An 8,440-nucleotide genomic window follows, 5' to 3' on the forward strand; every position below is an offset into this window, starting at 1 on the left:
ATTGCCTATGTGCAGGGGCTGTCCTAGGTGCTGGGGATGTCAGGGAAGGAAACAAAGACCCCGCCCTGGCGCAGACACAGGAAGCAGGCGCAGAGGAAATGCACCCTGCGGCGGTGATGATGAGGAAAATGGGCAGGGGCTGGTCAGCAAAGGCGTCACTGCCAAGGTGACTTCTGAGTCCAGACCTGAAGGCAGGAAGGGAAGAGCCCATGGTTATGAGGGGGGAGCTTTTTAGGCAATCAAAAGCCCGGAGCCAGGGGCCTGAGGTTCCCAGAACGGCGGGTGGGCGGGTAGCCTGGGCTCGCTGTTCCCTCTGCCCAGTTCTTTCCCAGAGCCCACCTCCTGCTCAGCCTCCCCTCCTGCGGCCCGACTCACCTGCCGCCTGCAGTCACACACCTGCCACCCCTCCTGCTTCTCCCTGCATGGACCACTCTCTCCCTGGAGGGGCTGAGGCTTCCTCTGCCTGCTGTTCCTTGCCTGCTCCGCCCACCAGTGTGTGGCTCCATGAGGCCAGGGGTCTCGGTCTGTTCGGGCCTGTGTCTCCAGCCCTAAGCTGGGGTCAATGACTGGCACACGGGCGGCTCGTGGTTTTGTGGACCTCCCTGCTGAATATCCCCACCAAGTGAAGCCACAGGGCCTTTCATGGCCTCTCCACCCAAAGGGCCTGGCACAAAGGGGGCCCCCGTGAGTGCACAGGCCCTGGCTCTCTCCACCGTGTGCCAGCGGAACCACCCGGGCCCTCCCCTGAGCCTCCGTTTCCTTATCAATCAAACATTTTGACAAGCAAGTCCTCCTGAGGATGGCAGAGATGACTGCACGTTTGGTCGGTGGCCGCATGCTGTGAGTGCACAGGCATACTCTCCTTCCTGCAGACAGCCCCTTCCCACAGCTCGGACGGGCCATGCTTGGACACTGTCACTCCAAGGATGGAGTCATGCGGTCCCACCAGCAGGCCCCAGGTGGATGCGGAGGGAGGGCCCATGAGCTGGATCTCTCCTGGACCTCTCTCTCCCGAACCATGCTTGCAGTGGCTGCTCGTGAGTCCTGTCCACCAGCCCCGCAGGGTGGCTTACATCTTTTTAATGCGTCTGACTTAGAGAAGCGTTGGGTTGGGGGAAGGCAAGTCTACCAGAGACAAGGATCTCCTGTACCTCCCGTTTCCCTGCTGGCCCACGCCACCCGCCCAGGTCTCCATGCATCTGACTTAGGGAGGCAGCGGCTCCCTCACCCGACCCAGGAAGCACATCTGCCTCACCTAATGCTGTGACTGTCAGGCATCCTGGTGACTGCATTACCCGCCCCCCCTCCACCCTGCACCCCTGTTGGCCTCTTTCTGGGGAGAAGGAGTGCCGTCTGTCTCCCTGGGTCTCCAGGACCCCGGCCTACATTCCCCACCCTCCCAGGTTGCTCAGAATGTGCAGGGCCTCGACTGGGCCTGGCCCCTCTGCAGGCAGCAACCCAGGGCTCCTAGCAGCTCACATCCTCCTGGCTCCTGGGCCACCACCTGTTACCTCCATATCTGACAATCCTGTTCCCCCTCCTTTCCTGCCTCCTTTCCACACCATTAACTGAATTCTTGCCACAAGTCAGGAGCTAGGGACACGGAAGGAATAAAACCCTGCCGCTGAGCCCAGTCAGCAGGGAGACACATTCGACAGACAGATGCTGGTAGCCAGAAGCAAACGCCGGAAGCTGAGGAGATGGAGCCCCCACACCTGCTCCACCCCACACCGTGGTACCTCTCCTGCCACCATCTGCCAGCTGCTCCCCGGAGCCCCATTTCTCCCCTCCATGCCATTCTCCAGCCAGAACTATGCTCAAGGCTCCAAGCCACACTCCTCCTGCCTCACCTCCCCAGCCCCTCCCCTGCACACTCCTGCTGCTCACTTGCACATGCACACCTGCCCCTGCACACCCGCCCCTGCACGCCCACCCCTGCACGCCCACCCCTGTACACCCGCCCCTGCACCCCCGCCCCTGTACACCCACCCCTGCACACCTGCCCCTGTACGCCCGCCCCTGCACACCTGCCCCTGTACACCCACCCCTGCACACCTGCCTCTGCCAAACACCTCTCTCCCCTTCCTCACCTGGCTCCTGCCTACTCAGTCTCCCAACCTCAGCTCAGGTGGCATCTCCTCCAGGAAGCCTCTCAGACTCCTGCTCACCAGCCAGGGGAGGTGTTGCTAGCACGGCTTCCACAGAATCCCACCGGGGCAGGGGTGGTGTCTGGCCCGTCCCTGGCTCTGCAGACTCCATGACACTTGGTAAACAAATGTGCAGATGCACCAGCTGGGCCTAGGGGTGGGATGAGAGGCAAGGGATTAGGAAAAAGCTGCCCAGAAGAGATGTGGGAGCCAGAGGGCAGGCAGGAAAGGCCCCCAGGAAGGGGGACTGGTTTGGGTGAAGGCCTATAGGAGAGAAAGTTCTAGGGCTCAGGGGAAGCTTGGCACAGCCAGAAAACTGAGTTCAAGGTCCCACTGAGCCTCCGCTGCCATCAGCAGCCAAACCTTAGCCAGGTGGGCTTCCCAGAGCAGACACCCCTCCTTTCTGCAGAAGAAGGTGGCCGGGGGCAGCCACGCCCTTTCCACAAGGAGCCTTAAAGCCCCTTGGGTAAGAGCCAAGACAGGCCTGGAGAGCGTGAACTAAAAATAACCGGTAACAATAGCATGGAAGTTGGAAGGGAGTAATCAGAGCTCAAGCTTTTAAAGACCCATGCATTATTCAGGAAGGGGCTAGGATGATGTCTAACCTGAGACTTCATTTCAGTAGAATGACCTGGCAACATTTCAAGGGAAACAAATACAAGATTGAAATAAAGTGTAGAAGAAGTTTTAAAAATAGAGTAAGGAAAAAGTGAACTAACTTTTTAAAACTCCATTGATTCAGGAGGTGTGGAAAGTGAATGCACCAGGTGCATCTGACTTCCATCCTGGACTTAACAGGAAGCGTTAATGGAGTAATCAGGAAAACCTGAGAGGGGCCTGCGATTAGCGAGTCACGTTAAATACGTGGTTAGCGCCAACTCGCCACTTCTGAGGGTGTGCGGGAGAGAATGTCGGCTCCTCCTGATGCTACTCAAGGGCTGGGGATTGGAGCATCCTGATGAGGAAGCATTAACAATGGTGGATGGGACCCAAAGAGGCCGGGCTTGGTGTCCTATTTCTGCAACTGTTATGTACATTTGAAATATTTTCAAAGTAAAAAGTTTAAAACTCTAGCAATAAAAAATAAAGAAGCTTTCAGACATCAAGATAAATACAGATCAAAAAGTAAGAAGGGAGAAACAAGTCCCCATATATCAATAATGGATTAAACTCGCCAATGAAAAGACAGGGATTGTCACATGGGATTTTTTTAAATCCAGCTATCTGCTATTTACAAGAGGCATATCAAAAGCACAGAGGCATAGAAATACTGAAAATGAAAAATAACAGGAAAATATATGATGAAAACATTAATCAAAAGAAAGCTGGGATAGTCCTGTTAAGGGCAGTCAACATGGATTTAAGATAAAAAGCATTATGTGGAATCAGAAAGGTCACCTTATAATGCTGAAAGTTTCACTTCACCAAGATGATACATTCCAAACTTGTATAGAGTCTTAACGAAATAGCCACGGAATACATAAAGCAAACAGTTATAAAGCTACTGGGAGAAATTTCCAAATCCACCAGTGGGGTAGGAGATTTCAACATATTCCTCTCAATTTATGATAGGTCACACAGACCAAAAAGAGGTAAAAATACCGAGATCTGAAATACAAAGTTAACAAGCTTGATTTGAGGGACACTAATATAACTTTCCACGCACTAATTAAAGAATGCACATTCTTCTCAGGCACAAATGGAACATTTACAGAGATGGAAAGTTCTAGGCTATAAAGCAAGTCTTGGCAAATTTCAAAGAAGCAGTGTTGGACATAAAAGAAATTCTCTGAGCAAAATGCAATTGTTAGAAGGTAATTAAAAAAACAGTAAATTAAAAATCCCCATGCATTTAGAAATTTTATGATCTCCTTAAGTAATGGGTCAAACAAAAATGATAATAGACATATACAGTTTCTAAACTGAACAATAATGGAAATATTATGTATCAAAACACAGGATGCAGTATAAACAGACCTTTACAGGAAGATTTATAGGCTCTAGATGCTTATGTTAGAAAATAAGAAAGGCTGAAAATTCGTGGGCCAAGTGTCCAACTTTAGAGGGAAGAACTTTTCTTCCAAGATCAGGAACAAGACAAGGGTGCCAGCTATCATCACTTCTACTCAGCACAGCACTGAAAGTCCTCGCCAGTGTAATTAGGCAAGACGAAGAAGTAAAAGGCATCCAAATTGGAAAGGAAGAAGTTAAATTGTCTCTCTGTTTGCAGACGACATGGTCTTACTGATAGAAAACCCCAAGGACTCCACACAAAACCTGTCAGAAGTAACAAACGAATTCAGGAAAGTTGCAGGATACAAAATCCACATTCAAAAATCAGTCACGTTTCTATACACTAACAATGAACTATCCGCAAAAGAAGTCAAGAAAACAACCCCATTTACAATAGTATTGAAAAATTACTTAGGAGTACATTTAAGGAAGGGGTGAAAGATATATACAATGAAAATTACAAAACCTTAATGAAGAAATTGAAGAAGACACAAATAAATGGAAAGATATACTGTGTTCATGGATTGGAAGAATTTATACTGTTATAATGCCTATACTATGCAAGGCAATATACAGATCGAACAGAATCCTATCAAAATTCCAACATTTTTTCACAGAAATAGAAAAAAAATCTAAAATTTGTATGGAACCACAAAAGACCTCAAATAACCAAAGCAATCCTAAGCAAACAGATGAAAGCTGGAGAGGTCACATTAAATAATCTCAAAATCCACAAAGCTATGGTAACCAAAACAGCAGGGTACTGGCACAAAAACAGACATACAGACCAATGAAACAGAAGAGAAGGCCCAGAAACAAATCCATGCATTTGCAGTTAACTAATCTTTGGCAAAGTTGTCACCAATATGTCAAGGGGATATGACAGTCTCTGCAACAAATGGTGCTGGGAAAACCGGGTATCTACACACAGAAGAGTAAAAACGGATCTCCATCTCACGCCGTATACAACAATCAACTCAAAATGGATGGAAGACTTACATGTGAGACCTAAAACTGTAAAACTACTAGAAGAAAACATAGGGAGAACTTTTCTTAACACTGGTCTTGGTAAAGATTTGTTAGATATGACCCCAACAGCATGAGCTACAAAAGCAAAAATAAACAAAACAGATTGCATCAAACTAAAAAGCTTCTGTCCAGCAAGGGGAGCAGTCAGCAGAGTGAAGAGACAACCTGCAGGATGGGAGGAAATATGTCCAAACCATACACCTGATAAGTGGTTAAAATTTAAAATCTATCAGGAACCCAAACAACTCAATAGCAAGAAGACAAATAACCTGATTTTTAAAATGGGCAGAGGACCTGAATAGACATTTCTTGAAAGAGACATACAAAAAGCTAACAGGGCCAGGCACAGTGGTTCATGCCTGTAATCCCAGCACTTCGGGAGGCCAAGGCGGGTGGATCACCTGAGGTCAGGAGTTCAAGACCAGCCTGGCCAACATGGTGAAACCCTGTCTCTACTAAAAATACTAAAATTAGCTGGGCGTGGTGGTGGGCACCTGTAATCCCAGCTACTCAGGAGACTGAGGCAGGAGAATTGCTTGAACCCGGGAGGTGGAGGTTGCAGTGAGCTGAGGTCAGCCTGGGCAACAAGAGTGAAACTCTGTCTCAAAAAAAAAAAAAAAAAAAAGCTAACAGATATATGACAAGGTGCTCAACAGCACTATTCATCAGGAAAGTGCAAATTAAAACCAAAATGAAGTATCGCCTCACACCTGTTAGAATGGCTTTTCTGTACACATGCACATATACATATAAGATCAATGTTGGTGAGGGCGTGGGGAAAAGGGAACCCTTGCGCACTGTTGGTGGGAATGTAAATTAGCGCAGCCATCATGGAAAACAGTACGGAGGTTCCTCAAAATATTAAAACTAGAACTATCATATGTTCCAGCAATCCCACTACTCGGTATACATCCGAAGGAAATAAAACCAGTATGTCAAAGGGGACACTGGCACGCCCATGTTTATCGCTGCCGTATTCACAATAGCCAGGACGTGGAATAGGCCTAAGTGTCCATCCAAAGTCGGATAAAGAAAGTGTGGTACATATACACCTGGAAATACGATTCAGCTTCTGAAAGAAGGAAATCCTGTCATTCGTGACAACGTGGAGGCACCTGGAAGACATCATCCTTAAGTGAAGTAAGCCAGGCACACAGAGACAAATGCTGCGTTATCTCACTTATACGTAAAATCTAAAAAAAACCTGAACTCACAGAAGCAGAGAGGGGGATGGTGGTTAGCAGGGGCCAGGGGAGCAGGGGAGGAGGTGGGGAGATCTGGGTTAAACGGTACAAGGTTTCAATCAGACAAGAGCAATACGTTCTGGAGCTCTATCGTACAGCATGGTAACTATAGTGAATAATAATGTATAGTAGACTTAAACATTGCTAAGAGAATGTATTTAAAATGTTCTCATCACAAAATAAGTATGTGGAGGGATGGGTATGTGAATTTGCTTGATTTAATTTTTCCACAATAATACATATGTCAAAACATTATATTATATACCATAAATATATGCAATTTGGCATTGGTCAATTTAAAAATATACAAAAAAGAAGCCAGGTGTGGTGGCTCATGCCTGTAATCCCAGCAATTTGGGAGGCCGAGGCAGGCGGATCACGAGGTCAGGAGATCGAGACCATCCTGGTTAACACGGTGAAACCCTGTCTCTACTAAAAGTACAAAAAATTAGCCGGGCGTGGTGGCAGGTGCCTGTGGTCCCAGCTACTCAGGAAGCTGAGGCAGGAGAATGGCGTGAACCCGGGAGGTGGAGCTTGCAGTGAGCCGAGATCGCGCCACTGCACTCTAGCCTGGGCGACAGAGCAAGACTCCGTCTAAAAAAAAAAAATATATATATATATATATATATATATACACAAAAAAGGAAAGGAGAGAGTAATCCCTAATGCAGTCTCTGAGATGGATATAGCACTGATATCAAAATCAGACAAGGTCAGAAGTGGGGAAACAGAGGCCAATAGAGATGCAAGATTCCTAAATGAAGTATTTTCACACTGGATTCATCCATCAGGGAACGCAAATGATTGTTGCTCTTATTCTTACAGATGCTGGTCAAGTTGAGTTTACCCTAGAAATGAAAGAGGGGTTAATGTTAGAAATCTGTACGTGTCATCCACCAGATTAAAGGAGAGAAACTAAGTAATGATCTCAATAGATGCAAAAAAGAAAAAGCATTTGATGAAATTGAACACCTGACCCAATCAGGATTAACAACAACAACAACAAAAACCTCTTAGCAAACCCTTAGCAGACTTCTGGTAATCGATGATTAAGATAAAGAGTATCTACAATAAACTTGAGATTAATATTCTTAATGGGGCAATGTTGGAAGCATTTATTTTAAAATTCGGAGCACAAGAGGGGCGGCCACGCCCACGCCTAGTCCACACTGAACTAGGGCTCCAGGACACAAGAGAACAAGAAAGAGATTTTAAAGGGATCAGGATCCAGAGGGAAGACATTAAACTGTCATGATTGGTAATAACAGAATTATCATCACAGGAAACCTAAAAAATTCTTAGGCAAATTATTAGAGATAATGAGAAATGAACACTTGGCTGACTATACACTCAATTTACAAAGATCACACACATTTCTATATATCAGCCACATCCAATTAGAAAATGTGGTTTTAAAATGAGACATCATTTATAGAAACAAACAAAATATATGTTTAGGAATAAGTCAAAAAAAGAAAGATATATAAAGAAAATCATCACTTACATGTATTTTAAAACATTAAAGAGGGCGTCAGTAAACAGAGTGATATACTATGTTCACAGACAAGAAGACTCACCATCGTGAGGATAAGACTGACCACATTGATCCACAGATTCCATGCAACGCCAATAAGAATGCTAACAGGGTTATCTATGCAATTTGACAAGGTGATTCTAAAATACGTATGGAAGAGCGAGGGCCAATGTCCCCAAGACACTCCTAGAACGAATCCGGGAGGTGGAGGCCAGCCCAACCAGGTCTCATCGTTTCATACGGAAGAGTAGCAACTAAGACAATGAGCGGGGACACAGGGGGAGAGACGCTCATGGCAGCCCACAGAGCGGAAAGGGAGCCTGGCACAGAACCTGCCACCTGCAGGGGAGCAGGGGGAGCACGGCAGACCGGCAAGGGGCCTTCCTGCACCTGCAGCGGGAGGCATCGGCCAGAGAGGACATTTGCAACACGTGTAGACTCAGAGAGTGTTGGCTTTGAGGTCGGAGCCCACG

The sequence above is a fragment of the Pan paniscus genome, chromosome 7 (assembly GCF_029289425.2).
Source record: "Pan paniscus chromosome 7, NHGRI_mPanPan1-v2.0_pri, whole genome shotgun sequence".
Lineage (NCBI taxonomy): Eukaryota > Metazoa > Chordata > Mammalia > Primates > Hominidae > Pan > Pan paniscus.